The 25,965-nt window shown below is 47.3% G+C and overlaps 1 long non-coding RNA gene across 1 annotated transcript; it reads right to left on the bottom strand.

Moving 5' to 3' along the window:
* Window positions 1-295: 295 nt before the first annotated feature.
* On the bottom strand, window positions 296-18,406 carry LOC307205114. Its single transcript, XR_013833880.1, has 2 exons — window positions 18,336-18,406; window positions 296-1,753 (listed from the first exon to the last, which is right to left on the bottom strand). It is a non-coding gene; the product is annotated as an uncharacterized lncRNA (long non-coding RNA).
* Window positions 18,407-25,965: the final 7,559 nt, after the last annotated feature.

Genomic DNA, 25,965 nt, shown 5'->3' with positions numbered 1-25,965 from the left:
ATTTATGGTAATTTCCCCCCTCCACCCCCATGTAGGTCATTCTGACTCAAGGGGAAAGCAAGCCGCATTCTCTGGGTGAACCAACCCCCCCTTCCCCCTTTTCTTTTGCATCCAAAAGTCCACCCCATACGTTTTAAAACACTCTTACGCCACTTTTAACCACCACCACCCATTCAAAGAACCCTGGGAACTGTAGATTGCTAAGAGAACTGAGAGTTGTTAGGAGACCCCCCCCCCATGGAGCTACAATTCCCAGCACCCTTAACAAACTACAGTTCCCAGGATTCTTTGGGGGGGGGGAAGCCCGTGACTGTTAAAGTGATACAGGAGCACTTTAAATGTGCATTGTGGACATCTCTGTCCATTCAGTTACAAAAGTGGAGGCCCTTCCTTCTCGGTAAGAATGCAATGAACAAGAGAATGCTGTGTGTTTGTGTACACTGTTTCGCTGCAAATACTACCTAAAAACCCTGCCCTCCAAAATTGTGGGTCGTTGCTCAGGTGTATTCTGCAACATGCCACTGACGCACTAATAGTGCATTAGTCATGGATCTATACTGGGCTGTTCAGTCCATTTTACCAGTTGTTTTGCGATGTCCCCCCAACGTTACTGCATTATTGCCATCTGGAGGGGGCCCTCTTGCCCTGCAGCGCAACAAAAGCAGGACGAAAAATAAAAATAACCGGATATCATCTGTGGTATAAACAAGGTGACGTGATTTCAGCAGGAAGTTATGGGACGTGCACTGATTGGAAATGAAGCAGTGTGTCTGACCCAAAACTTTTGCGGATGCAAACTGTATTAAAAGTAGAATCGCATATAACCGCTGTGATTCCAGTGGACAATTTAAAAAAGGACGTCCGCAGGGCTGGGTGGGCCTGGTAGTTCAACAGAATATGAAGTGGGTAACGATGTCATCTTCAAACAGCACCTTTGAAAATCTGTACTGAGCACAGAGGACAGGCTTGATTAAAGCTATCAAACTGGTCTGGAAGGACGGACGTAATAAACAGAGCACCCCCTCCTTCCTTTCCTATAAATATGAACAACCTTAAAAAAAAATACACATCGCCTGGTTCCACACGATACGATCGTTTGCTCGCTTGAAAAACAACCACAACATAGCACCATGGAGGCAGCTCCCCTCCAGGAAAACCTTAATTGGTAGCACCAGCAAACTAAAGGTACAGAGAAGTCTTATTTTGCCCCTCCTGCCTAGACCTTGTAGACAGAGGTATGTACACCCCCCCACCCATATGTAGAGAGATATAGAGATAGATATACACCCACGCAGGCTGCATCTCGGCAGGGGCTGCTAAAAAGACCCACATCCCTATCGACGGGCCGGTGCCCAGCAGCAGCAGGCCAGAGTGGCTTCCGGTTATGCCAAACTCAGGGCGGTGCCACTCTGCCGCTGGAAAATGGACAGCCGCATCCCGTAGCCGAAAGTGGCCCACAAGGGGATGGGGGTCGCTAAAGCGAGCGACTCACACGCCACTCAGACCTCAGCTGTACAAGGCATGCAGGGGCTGCCCGTGTCTGCACACGGAAGGGTTACATTCTTCTTCCTCATCATCTTCATCTGCTTCATCTTCTGTACAAAAGTGCGTTTCACGCGCACACCTGCCGGTTTCGCCGCCGGACTGCACAGCAGCTTTCCTCTTCTGCCTCGCTTTCTGCATCCGCTGCTCAAGGACTGCAATCCTGCAGGAATGGGGGAACTTCCCAAGCACCCAGATCTTCCTTCATAGCCTACGAAAGGATCGGGGGAGAGGGGCAGAGAAAGAGAGACACGTGTAAAAGAGGAGGGAAGGCTTTGCTTGAAATGGATTGTTACATTGGATGGGTCATTCCTCCACATGTGGTGGACATGCAATAAAAAAAGCTAAAGGCTTTTGGGAACTGATATGCAACGAAATGAAGAAAATGTTTCAATGGGCTACCCCCCAAAGACCAGAAGCTTTTCTTACAGGCATTATAGGAACGGATGTTCCAAAGAAGATGGCTAAACTCTTTATGTACGTGGCAACGGCAGGTAGAAGATTACATGCACAGAAATGGGAAGAAGAGGAGGCTCCAACAAAAGAGGAGTAGCATTTGAAAGTGGTGGACTATGCAGAAATGGCAAAGCTGACAGCAAAATTAAGAGATCAGAATGATGAACCTTTTATAGAAGAATGGAGGCCTATTTAAAAAAAAAATACAGTCAAATGAAGTTGCGGGCAGGATTCGAGATAAAAGCAGTGGAAGAAAAATGGCAAAATCATTGTAATATGGATAAAGATATAATGCAGGAGAAAAGGTTTGAGTAAGACACTGTGGAGGTGAGGGTGGGAAGTCAACTTATGAAACAACACATAGTGTTTCCCCCCCTCCCCTTCCGTTGGATCCTCACAACAACCTTGTGAGGTGGGCTGGGCTGAAAGACAGTGACTAGCCCAAGGCCACCCAGTAAGCTCCAGGGCCGCCCATCATTATAAAAATATATAACCATGCAATTTAGCTCAGACCCAGTTAAGGGTGGCATCTCAATAGCAGAGCATCTTCCTTGCATCATGCAGAAGGCTGCGGGTTCAATCCCTAGGTAGGGCTGGAAGAGACTCCTGCCCAAAATCCTGGAGAGCAGCTGTGAGAGAGTGTGGACAATACTAAGCTAACTGGACAAGTTGGTGGGACTTGGTTTAAGGCCGCTCCCTATGTGCCTATATTCCTATTATCATTACTTATCATAATTATGTCATTTTACAGATTGCTTCCCACAAGGGATACTGAAGCGATTTGCAATATAATATTCTATTGATCAGCTGCACATCATCTAGGAATGCTCCTGCAGACCCCAGTGTACAGTATCAATCTCTCCTCAGCCTCATCAGTCAACATGACCACACACACACACACACACACCCCTCCATGCTAATAAACGGATTTGGCAATCTTAGGCTCTGCATCGCCATTAACCGGAGCCTCCATTGCCAGGATTTGACTCACTAATGAGACATGCTGGCAGACAAGCTCTGGTCCCATTTGCGGCTCCTGCATCCAGCCAAAGCCTTGCCATCTCTCAGAATTTAACAGGAAGAAACTTGCAGTTAGGGATTACGCACTAAGCAGGGGTTTCGCCAAGGGGGTCAAAGCACAGGATTTAAAGGCCCTGTACAAAAAAGCACCAGGCAGCCTGATGGTTTCTTGAAAGCCATGTATCTCCTCTAGGGACGGAGGAGGAATCCGATTCAGTTCGCACTGGAAAATTCATTACGTTGGGAGAAACTGTTCCGCGAAAAATGCGTTTATTAGGCAAAGTTGCATACAAAGGCATGGATGTCAGGAGAAATTTGTACTAAAATCCTGGCAGGTTTTCACGAGGACGTTGGGGGAGGAGGGAATTGCAAAATGATGGGGAAATGTGGAAAACTGAACTTAAGACTGGGGGGAAAATGAGAAGCAGAGAAACTGAAATTTCCTCGCTGCAGGAAATGAAGTTACAGGGAACCAGTAAGAGGGCCTTCTCGGTGGTGGCGCCCTCCCACCAGATGCCAAGGAAATAAAGAACTATACAACTTTTAGAAGACATCTAAAGGCAGCTCTGTAGAGGGAAGTTTTAAATGTTTGGCATTTTATTATGTTTCTATATGTGCTGGGGAAACCCAGCCAGATGGCTGGGGTATTAACAACAACAACAACAGCGGCCCCTCCCAGTTAACCCAATACTTGCAACCCAGAAGGAGCAAACCTGTCTTCGCGGCACCAGCAGCTGACCCGAAAGCAAGAGCACGAGAGAGAAATCCCGCGAACTTCCTATTTATCATGTTAAAACATTGCTCACTGCTGAGTCAGCTGGCCAAGCCCCATCGCGAAGGCGATGCCTCCAGCCTTTGCCTGGTTTCGGGGTTGGGTGTTTTTTTTGGACTTCTGCACTGCCCAGCACGAGATGCCTCCGGAAATCTTATCAGTCCAATTCCGAATGCAGATAATTAACTCTGCTGAAAACGTTGACTGTGCGACCCCACGTCGGCCCCAGCAGCTGACAGCGGGGAAAAGGTTTGGCAGCGCTGATGGCGGTGGACCAAGCTGGCAGTGGGGCTGGCAGGGAGAAGCAGGGCTTTAATTTAACACACTGTGCCACGTCTAGGCTGGTAGAGCAAAAGGCAGCCGGCGCCAGGCTGGCATAAGACAGGCTGGCTGGGCCTTTCAAGGTGATGTCAGATTGCATATTTAACAGCTGCAATCCACGGAGGCCTGGTTCCTCAACTACACCCAACTTCCTTTCAAAATCAGAGATGAAAGAGTCCCAGCGACACAGAGAGGGTGCATCCTGCGTGGCATCATGCTCAAGAGTAGACCCACTGAAATTCATGGAGGTGGCTAGCCATACCTGCGAGATCGCCTAACCCAGGTTCGCTCTCCATCTGTTTTTGGACTACATCTCCCATCATCCCTAGCTAGTGGGACCAGTGGTCAGGGATGATGGGAACTGTAGTCCAAAAACAGTTAGAGACCCAAGTTTTTGCAACTCTGGCCTAACCAGATCTATGCCTTCTCGACCACTTCAATTGACAGAACTGGCTCTGTTACAGGTGCCACGTGTGCTGTTTTAGCTGTGACCTTCAAAGCGAAAACGAGCTGCCCATCAACTGAAACAAAGCGAGACAGAGACGGATTGCAAAGATGCAATAATAAGTCTGAGGCGGAAGAAATGATATAAATTAACACAGCTGGTGAGGTGGGGTGGGCAGGCGGGCAGGCTCTGGGCTGCACGAGCTGTCTAGTTAATTATCCCACCATACGGTTTCATTCGCATCTGTGCCCTAGCCTTGGAACTTCACCCAGAAGAGTTTGGACGGCTTGGATCTCTCACCGTACAGCCGCCAAGAGACGGCACAGTCTCTTCTGGCTTGGACCCCCCTCCCAAGCACCTTCAGCACCTACAAAAGTGGCCTGAATTGTTCCTGAAAACAGCCTCCCTCCTATATGGAGGTGGTGGGATCCTTGCAAGACAGTTCAATAAACGAGAATGCTGCCATGTAGTTTTATCCCCCTCTTCATTACTTGGTGCCTTCTTGCTATCGTGGACTACAAATCCCATCAGCCTCTGCCAGCACAGCTAATGATCAGGGATGATGGGAGTTGTAGTCCACAGAGGACATGGCCTTGGCTATCCCTAATCAAAACAGCCATTGTTCCCTGACTCAGAGGTAGCACCTGACTTAACTAAGCTCCCTCCCATCGCTATAGCACACGACAGCAGCTAAGGGGTCTAACACAGACATTCTCAAATGGTCCATGGGGAGGGTCGGGGGAAGTGGAACATTTGGGAACCGCTGGTCCAAAACGTCACGAAAAGGAATGGAGCCAGCCATTAGCCCCCTTAACTCAAGCGCTCCACTGCCCCCATTGCTCACTTTCCAAGATAGAGTGCCATTGAGCTTGAAGGCTCAGTGATCTTCTCTCGTCCCATCTGTGAACCAAGCTGCACATGAGACAATCCAACTTCTCTTAAAGGCTGAAATCCCGGTTGAAGGTGGCCAGTGGTGGTGTACAGTGGTAGCTCGGGTTACAGACGCTTCAGGTTACAGGCGCTTAAGGTTGCAGACTTGGCTAACCCAGAAATAGTACTTCGGGTTAAGAACTTTGCTTCAGGATGAGAACAGAAATGGCGCGGTGGCAGCGGGAGGCCCCATTAGCTAAAGTGGTACCTCAGGTTAAGAACAGTTTCAGGTTAAGAACGGACCTCCAGAACAAATTAAGTTCTTAACCCAAGGTACCACTGTACTAGTTACGAGTGTTGGACTAGGACATGAGTAGGCAAACTGAGGCCTGGGGGCCAGATCCGGCCCAATCACCTTCTAAATCCAGCCCACAGACGGTCCAGGAATCTGTGTGTTTTTACATGAGTAGAATGTGTCCTTTTATTTGAAATGCATCTCTGGGTTATTTGTGGGGCATAGGAATTTGTTCATCCCCCCCCAAAAAAATATAGTCCAGCCCCCCACAAGGTCTGAGGGACAGTGGACCGGCCCCCTGCTGAAAAAGTCTGCTAACCTCTGGACTAGGACCTGGGAGATCAGGGTTCGAATCACTGCTCAGCCACGAAGCTTGCTGGGTGGCCTCGGATCAGTTGCTGCCTCTCAGCCTAACCCACCTCACATTGTTGTGAGTTGTAAAATGGGATGGAGGAGAACTGTATATGCCACTTGGCGCTCCTTGGAGGAAAAATAGGATATAAATGCAGCAAATAAAGAACAAAACAATAAATTTCGTTCACAGAACTTGAGTGTTTATCTGTTCTGTACTTGCTTTTTCTTCCTCAGTCAAAATCCACCCACTGCGCTGTTTGCCCTACGTTCCCTCCCTTCCTTCACAGAGGAATCACAAATCTCCCATGTAATGCACATTATCTAGCCCCAAGTCCCTGGCCAGATCCAAGTTTTACAGTATCAAACTCCTGCTTGCAGCAAAAATAACCTGGAGAGCTCTGCGGGCAGAAAATCAATTTTCTAGGTTAATTATGTACTGCCTGAAGACTTTCCCCTTTAATTTATTTTTACTTAACAAAATTTATACGCCACTTGATTGCAATAAAACCTTGTTGGTCACTCCCCCAAATCAAGTGCAGGAGAAAGAAATATTCCTAAATTTCTGAACCAGTTGGAAATCCTGAAATGTTTTCATCGTTATAGCTGGAAATCAGCCTCTAATGTTCAGGCCCTGTTTTAGGAAGAGAGGAAACCGCCATCTTGAGTCGGACCACTGGCCCATCATCTATGCCAGCTTTCCCCAACTTGGTGCTTTCCAGGTGTTTTGGCCTACAACTCCCATCATCCCTGGTCATTGAGTATAAGAACACAGTAAGACCATGTGGGATCAGTCTATTGCAGAGCTTTCCAAACTTTTCATGTTGGTGACATGCTTTTTTAAACATGCATCATTTTGTGATGCAGTAATTCAGTTTTACTAGCTAACCAGAGGTTAAACTTTTATCTCTCTCTGTGATAATAATTCTTACTAGTTTTCAATTGCAATCCAATAGTAGCCTCATTATAATAATACCAATTTATAATACAATTATTAATACCAGTAGTTCAAATATCAAATTATATAACTTTGTGCTAGAATTGATGGCTTGATTATTTGCTTTACTTCTGTGTTCCAAAATCTTATTAATTTCCATTACATTCCGGTCATAATAATAATCCCTTATACAACAACTGCAATATTAATAACTTCTATCCGTGTTGACACATTAAATGATTTATAAAACCACAAGTGAGGAACTCAAACTATATCCTCGTTCTCCCTGTGTGTGGCAATTATTCTGTCCATGTTGTTTCTTCCTGTCCTTGTAAGATGTTATGTCTTTCTTTCCCCTGGTTGTTGCTGTTATCCATCATGCCTTGGGCAAAGCTGTTATTTGTTGTTTCAAAAATTTATCCATTGCTCTGTTTAAGCTCCATTTAACCAGAAGTTAAACTAACTGCTTTGAGCATTTGTGTGACACACCTAAACACTGCAGGTGCGTAACTAAAGTGTCGCGACAGTTTGGAAAGCTCTGGTCTAATGGTCTAATCCTGCATCCTGCTCTCAGGGTGGCCAAGCAGATTCCCGTTTGAAACCTGCAGGCAGGACGCAAGCGCAAGAGCTCTTTCTCTCCTGTGGTTTCCAGCAACTGGCATTCAGAAGCATTGCTGCTTCCAAACATGGAGGGAGAGCATAGGGCAGAGGTCAGCAAACTTACTGTGCCTTGGGCCAGTGTCTCCAGCGCCGATCGCACAGTGGGCTGGAGGGTGGGGGAGCGCGTGCCCATATGCATGCACACACGCTATTTCCGGCGCACTTCCGGGTCGGAGGAGCACCAGAAATAGCTTGTGCACATGTGCACGGGCCTCCTCCAACCCAGAAGTGTGCCAGAAATAACGCTTGCGCATGCGCAAATAACGCTTGCACATGCACACAAGCTGTTTCCGGTGCTCCTCCAACCTGGAAGTCGGCAGCTGCGCAGTGCAGCACTGGTAAGAGCGGGTGGTGGCAGCAGGGGTCGCCACGGGCCGGATAAACGAGTCCCTCGGGCCTTATCTGGCTTGCGGACTTTAGTTTGGGGACCCCTGGCATAGGGAGTGTGGCCCTTGAGCCCCCCAACAGTTCATCACCTCCACCCTAATTTTTGAGCTGACAGCTTAGAACAGATACTTCTTGGGCCACCTAAAGGGAGCGTTCTGACTCAGTGCAAGAAATCTTTGTCTGCGTGCGGCGTGTGCAATTATTCCGCATGTTCCAGGACCGATCCCCCAGCGTTCAGGACAAGGTTCTGGAACTTACATTAAGTCTAATATACTTAATTAGCTGTAGGGATAAATAAATAATATAGTAATTACAGGACTGATGGTGTGCCACCTGTGTTCCTCGATCCTGCAGGGATCGCGCAGGCAGACAAACACCACACAGTATTTATCACTCCGAGTTGTAACTGCTGCGTGGCGCCCAGGGAATACTTCCAGGAGGAGAAAGCAGCCACGTAACCACCAGCATGTAAGGAAGAAGAGCAACACCATCTTGGAATAATGGCTCCCAAAATTTTCAGCCCGTTGACATTGATGCTTTTGGTGACCAGCAGGAGGCGCCAGAGCTACTGGTGAAATAGGGATCAGGTGACACAAAGGGACAATGGGGTTCCACCTGCTCCTATAATACCGTATTTACGTGAATCTAATGCGCCATTGAATCTAATGCACACCTCAATTTTCAAAACCTTGAAACTAAAAAAAAAGTATTTGCTGGTGCCATCCAATCTAATGTGCACCCTAATTTTCATGATGTTATTTGCCAAAAAAGGTGTGCATTACATTCAAGTAAATACAGTATAAAGCCTAGTCTCTCTGCCAGAGTGTCTCTTCATTTATACACCAGTCTCCGATGGGCGGAGTATAAATAATAAAATTATTATCATTCTTATTATTACCTGCCATGACTAACTTAGCTATAGTGTGTGTTTTCTACAGTGGGGAAGGTGGGGGAAATGGCCTTTTCCTACATTCTTTCTCATATAAGCCGAATTTATTCTATTTTATTTATTTCTTACTTAGCAGAAGGTATGTACTGCTTACTCAGCCTCTTAAGCTTACCATGAACAATTTAAAAAACCCCGTTCATTTAAACCATATGGATGAAAGCAAAGCATTAAAAACCAGTTAACGTGTTATCCAAAACATAAATAAAATTGGTCGTTTTGAAACAATTATTCATGATGAAATTGTGCGTTAATAATTGCACGTTTACAATCACACGCTAGGATAAAAGGAAGAAGAAAGGTTTTGGCAGGCACCAAAAACAATACAGCAAAGGCACCTGTTTAATAATGTCAATGGGCAGGGAGTTCCAACAAGCAGGTGCCACCACACCGAAGGAGCTATTTCTTGCAAGGGCAGAAGAAACATTACGTGGCACTTGTAAAAGGCTAATTCTGCAGACTGAAGCGGTCAAACAGGTGAGCATCGTTCCTTCTAAGGCCGCATCTGCACTATGCACTTAAAGCAGTACAATACAACTTTAAACCATCGTGGTTTTCCCCAAAGGAATCTGGAAAGTGTACAGTGGTACCTCGAGTTACCAAACACTTTGGGTTACAGACTCTGCTAACCCGGAAGTAGTACCTCGGGTTAAGAACTTTACCTCAGGATGAGAACAGAAATTGTGTGCCGGCGGTGCGGCGGCAGTGGGAGGCCCCATTAGCTAAAGTGGTACCTCAGGTTAAGAACGGTTTCAGATTAAGAATGGACCTCTGGAACGAATTAAGTTTGTAACCAGAGGTACCTCTGTAGTTGTTAAAGGTGCTGCTGAGAGGTGCTAGGATAACACTCTAGTCTCCTCCCAGAGCTGCAATTCCCAGAGTTCCCCAGTAAGAAGAATTAATTGTTAAACCACTCTGGGAATTGTAGCTCTGAGAGCAGAAAGAGGTCTTCTCACAACTCTCAGCACCGTTAGCAAACTGCTAAGAACCGTGAACATCGACCATCTTGCAAGGAAGCAAGTCTATGCGGCAACATTTTGTTGCAGGGCCCATTTGGTTTGTGCATGTGACAGAACCTCAAAGATACTCATGAAATAATGTTTTTTTTTAAAAAAATGCTTCCCTGGGCAGGCACAGAAGGCTATTAATATAAAGGATCACACAGGCTCCCTCCTGCTCCCCCCAGCCCAATTCTGCTGTCCAGATGAAAGCAGATAACTCTTAGGAGAGACTGCTGTGCCTTTTCGGAAAGATTTGGGGGTGCAGAGTTTTATTTCATGCCTTTATTCATTTAGGTTTTATGTTAATGACGTCAGTAAATCCATTTCGTCTTGTCTCTCATTTGCCTTATTTCAATATTCGTTAAGAGGAGAACATATATTCCTTTTAAAAGAGGCGTGATGCAAAGAAAAAATGGGGGTGTTTCACTGATGTGGTAGGTGGATTGGAAGCTGTCTAATCATTCATTATGCGAAAGGCTGGACTGGATGAATCCCAAACTGGAATTAAGATTGCCAGAAGAAATATCAGTGACCTCAGATATGCAGATGACACAACTTTGATGGCAGAAAGTGAGGAGGAATTCAAGAACCTCTTAATGAGAGTGAAAGAGAAGAGTGCAAAATATGGTCTGAAGCTCAACATAAAAAAAACTAAGATCTTGGCCACTGGTCCCATCACCTCCTGGCAAATAGAAGGGGAAGAAATGGAGGCACTGAGAGATTTTACTTTCTTGGGCTCCATGATCACTGCAGATGGTGAGAGCAGTCACGAAATTAAAAGATGCCTGCTTCTTGGGAGAAAAGCAATGACAAACCTAGACAGCATCTTAAAAAGCAGAGACACCACCTTGCTGACAAAGGTTCGTATAGTTAAAGCTATGGTTTTCCCAGTAGTAATGTATGGAAGTGAGAGCTGGACCATCAAGAAGGCTGATCGCCGAAGAATTGATGCTTTTGAATTATGGTGCTGGAGGAGACTCTTGAGAGTCCCATGGACTGCAAGAAGATCAAACCTATCCATTCTGAAGGAAATCAGCCCTGAGTGCTCACTGGAAGGACAGATCGTGAAACTGAGACTCCAATACTTTGGCCACCTCATGAGAAGAGAAGACTCCCTGGGAAAGACCCTGATGTTGGGAAAGATGGAGGGCAGAAGGAGAAGGGGACGACAGAGGACGAGATGGTTGGATAGTGTTCTCAAAGCTGCCAACATGAGTTTGACCAAACTGTGGGAGGCATTGGAAGACAGGAATGCCTGGCGTGCTCTGGTCCATGGGGTCACGAAGAGTCGGACATGACTAAACAACAACAAATACAGAGCCTCAGTCCACCTAGCTCAGTATTGCCTACCCCAGCTGGCAGCGGCTCTCCAGGGTTTCAGATAGGATTCTCTGCCAGCCCTACCTGGAGATGCTGGGGATCGAACCAAGGACTTTCTGCATGCAAAGCAGATGCCGTTCCACTGAGCTACCACCCCTGAAGTGGACCCGGGCTAACTCAGCCTGAGGTTACCTCGGAGGACATTCACACTGCCAACCTTTTTGCTTCCGATAGTCTTTGACGACTAGGTGCAAATACATAACAAACCTGATTCTGCTGCCTTGACACTGCAGTGCGCTTATCGTTCCCTGCACCGCACCCTGGCAAAAGCAACAGACTCGTTAACTCCTTTAACGTGCAGCAAATTAATTGAAGCGTGCACTTTGGGAAAAGTCTGCTTAATGAGATGCGGTCCATTCTTTGCTGCCATGATGCCTTTTGACAAGGAAGGCATGATGGAGATCCTGTGTTGTGGCCTTTATCCCCAGAGAACTTTCCCGTTCTTGATCATGCATCGTACCCCCAAAAAAAGGGAGAGCAGGGGGAGATGCTTGGATCAAGGTGGATCCAAGAGAGAGACAGAAAGAGCTGGAAAAGGTTCAAAACCACCATCCAAGCAGACATTTAGGAGGAGGAATGATCTGATAAGAGGATGGCATGCCTGCTGCCCAGCGATATCCACAGGCACTTCCACACAGCACGGGCAGCTTAGCCTTCAATAGCTTTGGGGGTTATTACACTAAAAGGTAAAGGTCAAGGACCCCTGGACAGTTAGGTCCAGTCATAGGTGACTATGGGGTTGCAGTGCTCATCTTGCTTTCAGGCTGAGGGAGCCAGCGTTTGTCCACAGACAGCTTTCCGGGTCATGTGGCCAGCATGACTAAACCTCTGGCACAACGGGACACCGTGATGGAAACCAGAGCGCACGGAAATGCCGTTTGCCATCCCGCCACAGCGGTACCTATTTATCTACTTGTGCTGGCGTGCTTTCGAACTGCTAGGTTGGCAGGAGCAGGGACAGAGCAAGGGGAGCTCACCCAGGTGTGTGGATTTGAACTGCCGATCTTCAGCAAGCCCAAGAAGCTCAGTGATTTAGACCACAGCGCCACCCGCATCCCTAACATGAATTGGCCTTGAGTCAGGCCACTTAGACCACTGAACCTGGAACTGTCAGCTCTGAATGGCAGCAGCTCTCCTCGATCTCAAGACAGACAGAGCAGCTCTTTCAGGGTTTTGCTGTCCAAGATCTTTTCTCACACATTTTTATTTATCAATCCATGACATCGCAGTGTCAAACCGTACACAATGACATGAAAGGATGTTAGCATAACCATAACAACACAGGGCCCGGCAATCTGCTGCATGCTAGCAGGGAAAATTTGCAAACACACAGAATACATCCATTTCAGCCTTGACCATCAGGGACTGCTTTCGCCAGGGAGGTAGGTGCCTCAGTAACAAATCTAACCAAAACAATTTTTTGGGAAAGTGGAAATTGTATTGCACCTCAGTGATGGGCCATGTAATGCAAAAAGGATCCCACTTGTCTGCAAATTTGTCCCTCCTGCTTTCAGCCCTTACTAGTATTTGGTTTTCAGTTTTTCAGCTAGGCAAGAGACCAGATTTACAATGAGAACTGCGTGGAGTCCTTATAGCAATCGGCTACCGCTAACCAGACTGTAGCTATCAAGCAGAAGGTTAGGACTTTGTACAATAAGCCACTTGTGTTTTGCAGAAATATCAAGAGAAGGGCTAAACCAGGGCCAGGATAGGTAATCTGGTTGACAATGTTTGTGGTCTACTGAAACACACCGAGGTCTTTTTTAAAACTGGAAATGAAAGAGAATGAAGTCAGGACCTTCTGTGTGCAAACCACTTGGTGATGGGCATATCTGTCAATTGCAGTTTATCTAATTATTCCAATCTGATTTTTTACTCTCCCATTTTTCTGCATCAGTTTTCCCGTTTTCCCATTTACCACATCAGTTTCCCCCCCACAAATATTCATCAGCATTTTGGTGCAAATTTCTCTTCATATACACATGTTTTGTGTACAATACTGATTCAAAAGCACACTTTTTGCAAGCAATTTCCCTCCAAAATACAATGTACCGGTACCTTTGTATATTAGTTTCACTAATGTATGCATTTTCAGGCACACTTTCGCATAACACATGCATTTTTTCCCCTGGACTCTGTTTGGTTGGAGACATGCACCCCCAAATTCAGAGGTGTGGATTTCAAAGGACGGCTGCTTTTCATTTGGTGTTTTCCTCCTGGAAGTGTAAATGATGGGAGCCAAAACCAAATTCACACAACACATCTACCACTGAGCAAAATCTCTACCACCAATTCAAACAGGACATCCACCTGGGCACCCTTTCAGAAAACAACTAAAGTTGACTTCCTGCTCATACAGAGAGGAACAGGCTTTGCAACACTGGAGACTTAAATTGGGCTTGATGCAAGAATGCCCATGACCTGCCTTTATTTTGTTACTATAAAGTAGCTGCAAAGGACTCTGATCTTCCTCAGATCAACAGTGCTGGCAGCATAGCTGTCAACTTTTCCCTTTTCTTGCGAGGAATCCTTTTCGGAATAAGGGAATTTCCCTTAAAAAAAGGGAAACGTTGACAGCTATGGCTAGCAGCGAGGGAGGTTAGTATTTAACCCACCCCATCTAATTTAACCTCCCCCAAACAAAAACACACCCAACTCCCTAAATTGGTATCAGTTCCTCAGAGCAAAAAAAGGGAGATGCATTCTTCCACCCTGAAAATATTTCCTCTCCACTCTCCACCGTTCTGGACCAGGACTAATCGTAGCTTAGAGGGGAGTGGGTGATTTAGATTGGGGGGGAGAGATACGAGAGGAGAGGGGTGAACACCCACCTTCTCCTAATGCTGCTGCTCTAATAAAAAGGGAAGCAAAAACCCCTTCCTAGGCACTTTAAAGTGGGAAAAATCATCCTCTAGGGAAATCCAATTGCCAATTTCCTGCTTTAAATCAGTTTCTGCCCTCGTATCAAGAAGAAAGAGGGTTTTATTTATTTTTATTGATAGGATTTCTTATCCGCCCTTCACCATAAGGTCCCAGGGCAGGTAGCAACAGTACAGCAGAGAGTTATAGAAGCAGATCGAACCATTGCAGAACAAAGAAAACCGCTTCAAATGGAAGGGAAGAGTGCAGAACTTCAGCCCAAGAGGTACTGTAGGTCCTGCAGAACACAACACCTCACCTGTCAAATGCCCAGGGTAAAGAGGCTGTGTCTTTCAGCATTTAGCAAAGATGTCAGAGAAATCCCTGCCTCCAGCAAGAGTTTCCAGTTTAGAGTAAGGTGTTCAAACTGTTACACTCAGGATGCTGATCTGTTATTGGTTTGTATTTTCTAAGGTTTTGTCTTTTCTTTAAAAAAGGAAAGAAAATATCTGGTTGGCAGTCTTTGGGTGAAATTCTAACCCCAATCAATTCAAGCAGAGCTTTGTCTAGTTTTGATGGAATTAGTGTTTAGACACATCACAAGCTCAGATTTCTTGCCAACTCTCTTTTAAGACCTCATGCAAGAGGGCCTTCCTATCACTTGATCCACAATCCTCTTTGAGGAGGTTTTCCATGTGAGATTCAGTTGCATCCCGGTAAAGCCTGGGGCGACAAACCCATTTCCCCAAAAGATCAGACTTTCTGCAATAAGGAAAGTGAAGGGGAAATGGACCAGAAGGCACTGGATAACTCTTGCTCTGTTGCCACTAACCTCTAACCTTCCCACAAACAAATCAGAGTGACTGTTCAATAAGTACGACATTTGATCACCCCACAAACATAATAAGCCTGCCAGAGCAAGAAACATCTTCAAACTGATTCCGAAAAGTGCAGCTAGCAGGAGCATCTGCTACATCCTGACTGTGACGCTGCTCTATGGAAAAGGGGCAGCCACGGAGAAGGCCCTGCTATGAATTACTGCAAAGTGGAGATGTTTCCAAGATCTTTGGGGCTTGCACAAGACATTCTCCCACAGACCTTAGTGACCTAGCGGACAAATAAGGGAGAAGGCGGTCTCTCAATTAACCTGGTCCTGAGCTGTTTTCTGTGCTGCTGTTTTTAGCTGCATTTCATTATATATTGAGACGTGGGTGTGGAAGGTGATTAATGAACCAATCAATAAAAAAATAAGGATGAGTGCTCAGTAAGCAGGTCAGCTGGAAGTATCCTCAATAGAGATATTATTTAGGGATCTTTTGCAGAGCACTGTTCCTGAACTATGCCCCTTCCATCAAGCCTCAGAAACAGAGGAATATCTTATACTGAGTCAGGGCATTTGACCCATCTAGCTCTGTATTGCTCCCCAAGATTTCAGGCAGGAGTCTCTCCCTGTCCTACTTGGGACAGCTGCATATTCCTGTGTTGCAGGGGGGTTGGACTAGATGATAGGGTCCCTGGCAACTCTACGATTCTGCTTGGAGATGTCAGGGGTTGAACCCAGGACCTTCGGCATGGAAATGATGCGCTCTGCCATTAAGCTATGGTGTGTCTGTCTCTTCAACTTTCGCAGTTGTGCATCCCTTTCCCTCCCTTAGGCATGCATGTGTCTTAGCTCACAAGGCTTGGCGCTGGCTGCCAACAGACACACCTGCCTGGGAGAACTTGGGTCCTGCATCTGCCTCTCACCCAAGTTTCCTCCCACTCCGCCGGCCGAGCCAACTGGGAATTTGCACATTAAATGGGGCAGCCGCTGGCAGGCAGGGTGGCTGGAACAGGTCCCTGGCTTAGGGTCAGAAGCTTCCAGCTACGCCAGCTACTGACAGCAAACCCTCACTTCTCTATCCTGGAGCTGCCACCCTCGCTGCACCCACCTTGGTCAGTTGCCGCTGGCACCTTAGGAAGTTACTCTATATGAGATCAGGCCATTGGTGTATTGAGCTTAGCATGGTCTGCACTGACCGGCAGCAGCTCTCCAAGGTTTCAGGCAAGGGATCTCTCCCAGCCCTACGTGGAGATGCCGGGGATTGAACTCAGGACCTTTGGCACGCTAAGCATGTCCTCTACCCACTGAGCTACGGTCCTCCTCCCCAGTTCTGTCTTAAAGATCCCACCTGTTATCTTTAAGGGCAGGAAGCAGAGGCGAGAAAGCAGATCTCACAAAAGTTATCTTGTCACTGGTGATGCTCTGTGTCCAACATCTCTCTTCGAAGGCAATCTACCCATGTCTCGTCTGTAAGCCACATCAGCTCTGGTGAAGTTTACAGGAAAGGTTTGGACACTGCGCACATGCAACATGGAAAAGGGGATCAGACCGTCAGACTGGCTGGTCCTCTTTGCCACAGTAAAAGCCACAAGCAAGATATGAATGCATGTCTCCTGCTCCTGTTTCCCAGCCACCCAACAACTGACACTCACAGGTTAAGTGCCGCTGAATGTGGAGGCTCCACCTAGGCACTGTGGCCAGCAGCCAATCAAAGTCTTTTCCTCTGTGGATGTTTTCCTAAGGCCCTTTCCATTCACTTTCTTAATTAAATCTGCATAGCCACCCATCAACAAACACTCCTAATGTAAACATTTTTAAAAAGCCGTTTAAACCAATTGCCCTTTCCGTGCCTCGTGGCAAGGATTTCCACAAACTATTTGTGCATTTTATATTGGAGGGGGAGAAAGGAATTTAATATCAGGTCACATCAATGCAAGCATGCCATGTTATATATGAAACTCATCATCGCCATCTGACTTAACACCTGTCGAGCGCTTTCTAGGGCTCAAAAGGCTTAATGTGCATTTTCTAGCTGTAATCTTTACAACAACCCTACCAGGAAGATCAGTATCGTTATTTCCAGGTGGAAACGCTAATTGAAAACCACCTAACATGTTTGATGCAGAGACAATATCCCAGCTAGGAAGCTTCCGCATTTGTAGCTCAGGGAACTACCCCACAAATGAGATATGCTACAGCACCCTTCAACCAACCAGGGCAGCGCTGATGGGAGTTGTTGTAGTACAACAACATCTGTCGGATGCCAAGCCGGTGAAGCCAGTGCAAAAGGAACATGGCTTTAGATCACCATAAGAAGATGTTTATTGCTATGTTTTCAAAAGGGGGAGAGTCCTGTCGGCTTCTTGAAGACAAAGAGCCCTGTGTGACACCTTCAAAGACTAACAAAACATAGAATCATTTCACATCCCCAGCTTCCGTGGGCTAGAATCCCCCATGGACTCTCGTTCAGGAAAGCTTGTGTCACAATTAACTTTGCGAGTCTTCCAGGTGCTGCTAGGCTCTCCAATGTGGACTCCTGCCCCGTGTTTGCGCCCCCACTCATTTCATAACATGGGAAGTGGCTCCAGCTGGGGGACCCTACTCCAATAAATCTACAATCATGCCAGGAAAGGTTAGACTTAGAGGAACGTAGGACGTTGCCTTAAGCCAAGCTGGTTTATCTGGCTCAGTACTGTCTACACTGACCGGCAACAACTCTCTGGGGTTTCCGACAGGGCTGTCTCCTAGCTCTACCTGAAGTTTCAGGGTTTGAACCTGGGTCCTTTGGCATGCAAAGCAGATGGTGTGCTACCACTGAGCTATGGTGCTTTTGGAGAAAAAAAAGTTTCTAGTCCTCAAGGCTTTGGATAAAGGGCTGAATTAAACATGGGGAATTGACTTACACCAAGTTAGACCATTGTCCACACTGACTGGCAGATGTTTCAGGCACAGAGTCTCTCCCAACCCTATCTGGAGATGCTGGGGATTCAACTTGGGGGCCTAAGCAGATGCTCAAACCACTGGGCTGTGGTGCTCTCCACATAAAAAGTAAAACAAGCTTCCATCCTTCCAGGGTAATGAGCTGAATGAAACAGGAACAGGGGAAGCAGCTGCCTTCTACCCATGGCCCCTCCAGCTCAGTACTGCCGACACGGGCTGGCAGCTGCTTCCCACTTGGAAACAGGACCGAGCTCCCCAGATTCCCCCTCCCGCTGCCTGGATCCCCAAGATCGTCCCCGCCACCACGAGCCTCGCCGGGCCCTCACCTACCGCCGGTGCCGCTGACTCGCCGGGCCGCCCGTCGAGGCGCCGTCGCTCCGCCGCCCTACACGCGCCCCCGGCGGCTCAGCCAGGCCAAGGCGGCCAGCAGCGCCAGGGACGTGGCCAGGCCGGTGCCGGCGGCGGCGGACGCCCGGCGGCCCCGCGCCGCCTTCCTGGCCGCCGTCCGCGCTTGCAGCTCATCGCCGATGGCCCGCAGGCGCGCCGCCGTGAGCTGCGCCCCGGAGACGCGCGCCCGGCCCGGGCTGCTCTGCGCGCAGAAGCAGGCGGCGGCCGGAGGGCGGCCGGGCAGCGAGGAGGCGCACGACGGGCACATGGTGGCCAGGCCCGGCGCCCCGCCGCCCTCGCCTCCGCCGCCCTCGCCGCCCAGCCCAGCGCCGCTCGCCAGCCCCGAGACGCGTCGCCACGCCAGCCGATGCGCCGCCGCCGCCGCCGCCGCCGAGGCTGCTGCTGCTGCTGCTGCTGCTCTTCCCGCTGCTGCTGTTGAGGCTGCTGCCGCCGCGGCTGTCAGTCTGGCGCGGAGCGTGGCGCGCTCGGGCGTCACATGCTGGCTGAGATCATCCTCCCCGACGGGGCGGCCGCAAGACGGCGGCGAGGGAGAGACGCGGCCGAGGAGGGAGGGAGCGAGCGAGCGAGGGAGGCTTAACTCTTTCGGGGCAGCCGTCTCCTCCTCCTCCTCTCTCTCTCTCTCTCTCTCTCTCTCTGTGCCATCCTTCTTTTTTTCTTTCTGCCTACTCTCTCTCAACTATCCCCTTTCCCCTTACTTTTCTTTCTCTTACCTGTCCTCCTGCTCTTACACCTTCTTTCCACCTTCCTTGTTTTTCTTTCCCTCTCACGGACGTCTGTGTTGCTCCTCTCATTTTTTCCTCCATAGGAGCCAGCTTCTAGGGCACCGAAGTCCCTTCGCCCCGTCAATAAAATATTTAAGGGGCGGCCCCCCCAAAAAAAGTTGATTTGCATTGCCATTCAAACGGTGTGGGTGCTCCCCATCCTGTGATTGATTATATGGGAAGGGACTTACCTGGGCATACCAATATTTTTTCCAAGCTTGCACCCCTGTTTTCCTCTGTCTTCCTTTGCTTTGCCTTCCTCCTCTAACCTTTTACTAATTTCACCTTCCCCTCGCCTTTCTTTCTCTTATCTACTTTCCTTAGTCCTTCCTTCCTTCCTTCCTTCCTTCCTTCCTTCCTTCCTTCCTTCCTTCCTTCCTTCTTTCTCTCTCTCTCTCTTACACACACACACCATTTCCCCCATTCCTAACTAAGCTTAACTTCATATTAACTGAAAAATAAAAGCGCATCCATCCTTTGTTTATTCTGCCTCCTTAAATTCCTTTCTTTTATGTCTCCTGTGTGTTGAAATAAATTAAAAAATTGTCCAGTAGCACTTTAGAAACCAGCTAAGCTTGTTCTGGGTATAAGCTTTTGTGTGCATGCACACTTCTTCAGACTTCTTCAGACTTCTTCTCAACTCTGTGTTTACGATAGTAAGTGCCTTGGGGCAGAGACCTTCATAGATGATTATTCACTCATAGTGTACACAGTAGTGAGCTACATGGATGAATCTCCCACTTACCCAATCAATGTTGATTGTAATACAGGTGGATCCTGTTGCCTTGCAGATGAAGTTCATACCCCTTATGAATCTCAATTATTGGAGGCAGAAGCTACTATGTTTAATTTATTTTATTTATTAAATTTGTATAGCACCCTTCATCCGAAGATCACAGGGCAGTTTACAGCATATCCCTGGCATCTTCAGGTAGGACTGGCAGAGTGCCTTTGGGATCCTGGTGAGCCGCTGCCAGTCAGCACAGACAATATTAAACTGAATGTGTCCTTGGTCTGACTTAAAATGAGGCAGCCCCTCTGTTCCAGTGCAAAGCAGAAATCAGGCTGCTGAAGTTCAGGACCACGGAGAGCTCCCCACGGAGCAAGTTTCAAGATTACTGGACGAAAATGTTTCCCTTCAGAACTTCAGGGTTCCAGACTAGAGTGTTCTCTACCTGCATGCTGGAGAGGCACTGCCAGTCAGTGTAGACAGTACCAAGCTAGACAGACCAATGGTCTGATTCAGTATAAGGCAGCTTCCTATGCTCCTATGGGATGAATAGTACGGGGAACATGTTATATGGGAGCCCGGGTTCCTGGCCCAGTGTCTCCTGCTTATTTGGCTCCTGTTCAGATTTAACAAAACACACGCCTACACCATGTTTTTTTTGTGTTGCCCTTCATTTCCTTTGATGTGTGAAATGAACCCTCTTTCTGCAAATCCTCCATTTAATACTGAACCTGAGGTTGCTGTTTTGGTTGCTCCTGATGGGCTTATCACTATGGTTTGGCCTTGAAAGTGTTGCCCAATTAGAGAAAAGAGATTTGACAAGTGAATGTTAATGTTCCTTTAATAGCTGTGGATGGTCTCCCTGAATGGGCAATTCACCTGCTGGGGTGAGAGAGAGGTGAGAACTTGGCAGATTGTGTGTGTGTGTGGGGGGAGAAATGACTTTTGCATGGGGGGGGGGAGAGAGAGAGAGAGAGAAAGAGAGAGAAGAAAGGAAGAAAAGGGCAGAAAGCCCAGGGGAGAGCGCTGTGAGTTGGTTTAAAAGGTGAAATACATTAGAGGTCAAGGATTCATTATCTCTTGGTATCTGATGCGGAATAGCCATTGGTTATGGATAGCTAACCTATAGCCCTCTAGAGCAGGGGTAGGCAACCTAAGGCCTGTGGGCCGGATGCGGCCCAATTGCCTTCTCAACCTGGCCCATGGATGGTCCAGGAATCAGCGTGTTTTTACATGAGTAGGTAAAGGTAAAGGGACCCCTGACCATTAGGTCCAGTTGTGGCCAACTCTGGGGTTGCGGCGCTCATCTCGCTTTATTGGCCGAAGGAGCCGGTGTTTGTCTGCAGACAGCTCCGGGTCATGTGGCCAGCATGACTAAGCTGCTTCTGGCGAACCAGAGCAGCGCACGGAAACGCCGTTTATCTTCCTGCCAGAGCGGTACCTATTTATCTACTTGCATTTTGACGTGCTTTCGAACTGCTAGGTTGGCAGGAGCAGGGACCGAGCAACAGGAGCTCACACCGTTGAAGGGATTCGAACCGCCGTCCTTGCTTTTATTTAAAATGCATCTCTGGGTTATTTGTGGGGCATAGGAATTCGTTCATTCCCCCCCCCCAATATAGTCTGGCCCACCACATGGTCTGAGGTTGAAAAAGGTTGCTGACCCCTGCTCTAGAGAGTGATGAACTCCAGCTCACCCCATCGCAGGGATTCGAACCGCCGACCTTCTGATGAGCAAGCCCTAGGCTCTGTGGTTTAACCCACAGCACCACCCGTGTCCCATAGTCAGGGATAATAGAAGACCAGCAACATCTTGAGGGCTAAAGGTTCCCCATCACCATCTGTATTCGGAGCAAGCATTTCCATATAATATGTTATGGTGTGTGCAGCATAGACATGGTTGTCAGATTCTATATGGAAGTTCTTAAGCAGAGGTTGGACGGCCATTTGTCATGGATGCTTCAGTTGAGATTCCTGCATTGCAGGGGGTTGGACTAGATGACCCTTGGGGTCCCTTCCAGCTCTACAGTTGCAGTGGTAGAGCCTTCTCCTTGCAAGTAGAAGGTCCCAGATTCATCCATATTATCTCCAGGCAGGGCTGGGAAAGATTCCCTGCTTGCCACTCTGTACAGCTATTGCTATCCTGAGCTTGAGGGACCATGGTCTGACTTAGGCTCTTTCTGAATCATAAAATGAAAGAAAATAGTAAAAGACACTGCAGGTGTCTCCTTCCTCCAGAGGAAATGAAACCTGTGTGTATAGTGTTGTCTACACAACTCAGAAAAAAATGGGTGCGTATTGCATAATGCTATTCTGTTCCTTAGTGTAGAGTTCCCAGAGTATACTACCAACAAGGAAAGTAACAAAGGAAGAGGAAGGAAAAGGGATATGAGATAAACATTTTTATGGCTGTGTCAGCTGCACCAGATTAGGCTGAGTTGCAATAGGCCATAAATATACAGTGGTGCCTCGCAAGACGAAATTAATCCGTTCCGCGAGTCTCTTCGTCTAGCGGTTTTTTTGTCTTGCGAAGCACGGCTATTAGCGGCTTAGCGGCTATTAACGGCTTAGCGGCGCTTAGCGGCTTTAAGAAAAAGGAAAAAAACTCGCAAGAACTCGCAAGACGTTTCGTCTTGTGAAGCAAGTCCATAGGGAAATTCGTCTTGCGGAATGACTCAAAAGACGGAAAACTCTTTCGTCTAGCAAGTTTTTCGTCTTGCGAGGCATTCGTCTTGCGGGGCACCACTGTAATCAGCAGTAAATAATAATGTATAGTTTGGTAAGAAAAAGTTACCACATGATAAGAATAAAAAGCTACCTTCAGTAAAGTTTTATTTCATTCCCTGGAGCAGTAGCACCCAAGAGCCACAATAGCTCTCACAATACCTCTCAGTCTTACCAATTAAAACTCTGCCTCACAGTTAAATCCTCTGATAGGGACAATAATGCTGCTGTTTAGTCGTTTAGTCGTGACCGACTCTTCGTGACCCCATGGACCAGAGCACGCCAGGCACTTCTGTCTTCCACTGCCTCCCGCAGTTTGGTCAGACTCATGTTTGTAGCTTCGAGAACACTGTCCAACCATCTCGTCCTCTGTCGTCCCCTTCTCCTTGTGCCCTCCATCTTTCCCAACATCAGAGTCTTTTCCAGGGAGTCTTCTCTTCTCATGAGGTGGCCAAGTATTGGAGCCTCAGCTTCACGATCTGTCCTTCCAGTGAGCACTCAGGGCTGATTTCCTTCAGAATGGAGAGGTTTGATCTTCTTGCAGTCTATGGGACTCTCAAGAGTCTCCTCCCAGCACCATAATTCAAAAGCATCAATTCTTCGGCGATCAGCCTTCTTTATGGTCCAGCTCTCACTTCCATACATCGCTACTGGGAAAACCATGGCTTTAACTATATGGACCTTTGTTGGTAAGGTGATGTCTCTGCTTTTTAAGATGCTGTCTAGGTTTGCCATCGCCTTTCTCCCAAGAAGCAGGAGTCTTTTAATTTTGTGACTGCTGTCACCATCTGCAGTGATCATGGAGCCCAAGAAAGTAAAATCTCTCACTGCCTCCATTTCTTCCCCTTCTATTTGCCAGGAGGTGATGGGCCCAGTGGCCATGATCTTCGTTTTTTTGATGTTGAGCTTCAGACCATATTTTGCGCTCTCCTCTTTCACCCTCATTAATAGGTTCTTTAATTCCTCCTCACTTTCTGCCATCAAGGTTGTGTCATCTGCATATCTGAGGTTGTTGATATTTCTTCCGGCGATCTTAATTCCGGCTTGGGATTCATCCAGCCCAGCCTTTCGCATGATGAATTCTGCATATAAGTTAAATAAGCAGGGAGACAATATACAGCCTTGCCGTACTCCTTTTCCAATTTTGAACCAATCAGTTGTTCCATATCCAGTTCTAACTGTAGCTTCTTGTCCCACATAGAGATTTCTCAGGAGACAGATGAGGTGATCAGGCACTCCCATTTCTTTAAGAACTTGCCATAGTTTGCTGTGGTCAACACAGTCAAAGGCTGTTGCATAGTCAATGAAGCAGAAGTAGATGTCTTTCTGGAACTCTCTAGCTTTCTCCATAATCCAGCGCATGTTTGCAATTTGGTCTCTGGTTCCTCTGCCTCTTCTAAATCCAGCTTGCACTTCTGGGAGTTCTCAGTCCACATACTGCTTAAGCCTGCATTGTAGAATTTTAAGTATAACCTTGCTAGCGTGTGAAATGAGTGCAATTGTGCGGTAGTTGGAGCATTCTTTGGCACTTCCCTTCTTTGGGATTGGGATGTAGACTGATCTTCTCCAATCCTCTGGCCACTGCTGAGTTTTCCAAATTTGCTGGCATATTGAGTGTAGCACCTTAACAGCATAATCTTTTAAAATTTTAAATAGTTAATCACTTCCACTGATGAACTATCAGTGATGAACTAGATATCATCACTTCCACTGGCCTTGTTATTAGCAGTGCTTTCTAAGGCCCATTTGACTTCACTCTCCAGAATGTCTGGCTCAAGGTCAGCAACCACACTTCCTGTTGTGTATTGAGTCAAAGGATTTTATATCTGTATTATTATTGTCTGTAATTGCCATAGGGTAAAGTAACTGCCTTTTGGTTCCAGAGGGTACAGCTACTATTGGTTCATTTAAGCTGCTGTATTTGGATCCTCTGTCTTATTGGTTGCCTCCAAAAGGCAGGACTGTGATTGCCTGATATTGTTCCCTCCAAAATGTATCTTTTCGAGTTAGTTCCCTGTCCCTATAAATGTAGCTCTCCCCTCCTCAGGTCTCAGTCTTGTTGCTTTAATAAAGAAGTGTTACTAGAGAACTGTCTCCAGCATATTATGTCAAGAGAGCTGAAATCACAAACCCCACGTCACAACACTTCCTGGGGTATACGAGACATCCATTTCTTTCTGGTATAGTTAGGAACAATAATAGCATTTACCAATTATGCATCACACTTCAAAGCAATTGACTTAATAGGATTATATCCATTTAGGTGCTGTGGGAGGCAGTGAAAGACAGAAGTGCCTGGCGCGCCTTGGTCCATGGGGTCACGAAGAGTCAGACACAACTAAACAACTAAACAATTACAACAAGAGTAGCCCCACCAAAGTTAATGGGCATGGCTATCTTAGTCTGATTAATTTCAGTGGGCCTACTTTTTAGTAAGGTAATAGATGATAATAATAATTATTTTTTGGGGGTGGGGTGGGGAATATTGTTATTTAATTTTATCCATGTAACCAGTGTTATTTTTCTAGAAAATGAGGTGCTGGAACTCATCATGAACGCCTCCCTTGTTCTCCTATAATGGCAAGGGTGTCCACTTGAGAGGAGTGGGAAATCAGTTCCAGTGAGTTCTGGCTAGAAAAAAAAGCAGTGAATGTAACCCAAATAACAAAACGAAACTTTGTGAGGTAATAATATTAATAATATATATTTATACTCCGCCCATCCAGCTGGGTTTCCCCAGCCACTCTGGGCGGCTCCCAACAGATTAAAAACAGAATAAAACATCAAACATCAAACAGGGCTGCCTTCATAACTAAATAACTAAACGGAACCAAACCAAACCAAGGCTGGCATGGGATGTTATGCCCACAAGAAGAAAGGATAAGACTGGTTATCCAGATATTTGCGAGGAGACGGGTAAGCGGAGAGTGTCATCATAAGAAATGAGAGGTGTGGCGCACCTGACTTGCAATATATACCCATTATAATGGCGGCAGCAACAACAACGCATAGTATTGCAGTGCAACGCATTATTGGCACAAGCAACAATTCAAAATAAAGCAGAATCACGAATAAGAAATTCGAAGCGGCGCGCCGGCTGCCGGAGTGGCATGAAATACATCGCTGCTGCTGCTGCTTTATTATCTATACGTTTCTGCGCGAGGAGAAGACGCCGCAACAGAGCGCGGTTTGCAGAGGAATCTCTCCGAACCGGCTCTCCGTGGAACTCGGGGCTGCTCCCGCCCTCTCCGCCGGCGCTGCCTTCGCTGATTGGTCGAGCGCGCTGCTCCCCGACGACGCGGCGGAACCCCGGAGCGGCAGCCTCAGTTTCCGCCCG

Source organism: Podarcis cretensis (assembly GCF_951804945.1).
Source record: "Podarcis cretensis genome assembly, chromosome: 16".
Lineage (NCBI taxonomy): Eukaryota > Metazoa > Chordata > Lepidosauria > Squamata > Lacertidae > Podarcis > Podarcis cretensis.
Note: the sequence above shows the minus strand (reverse complement) of the source record. Positions and strands in the feature narration are given on the sequence as shown.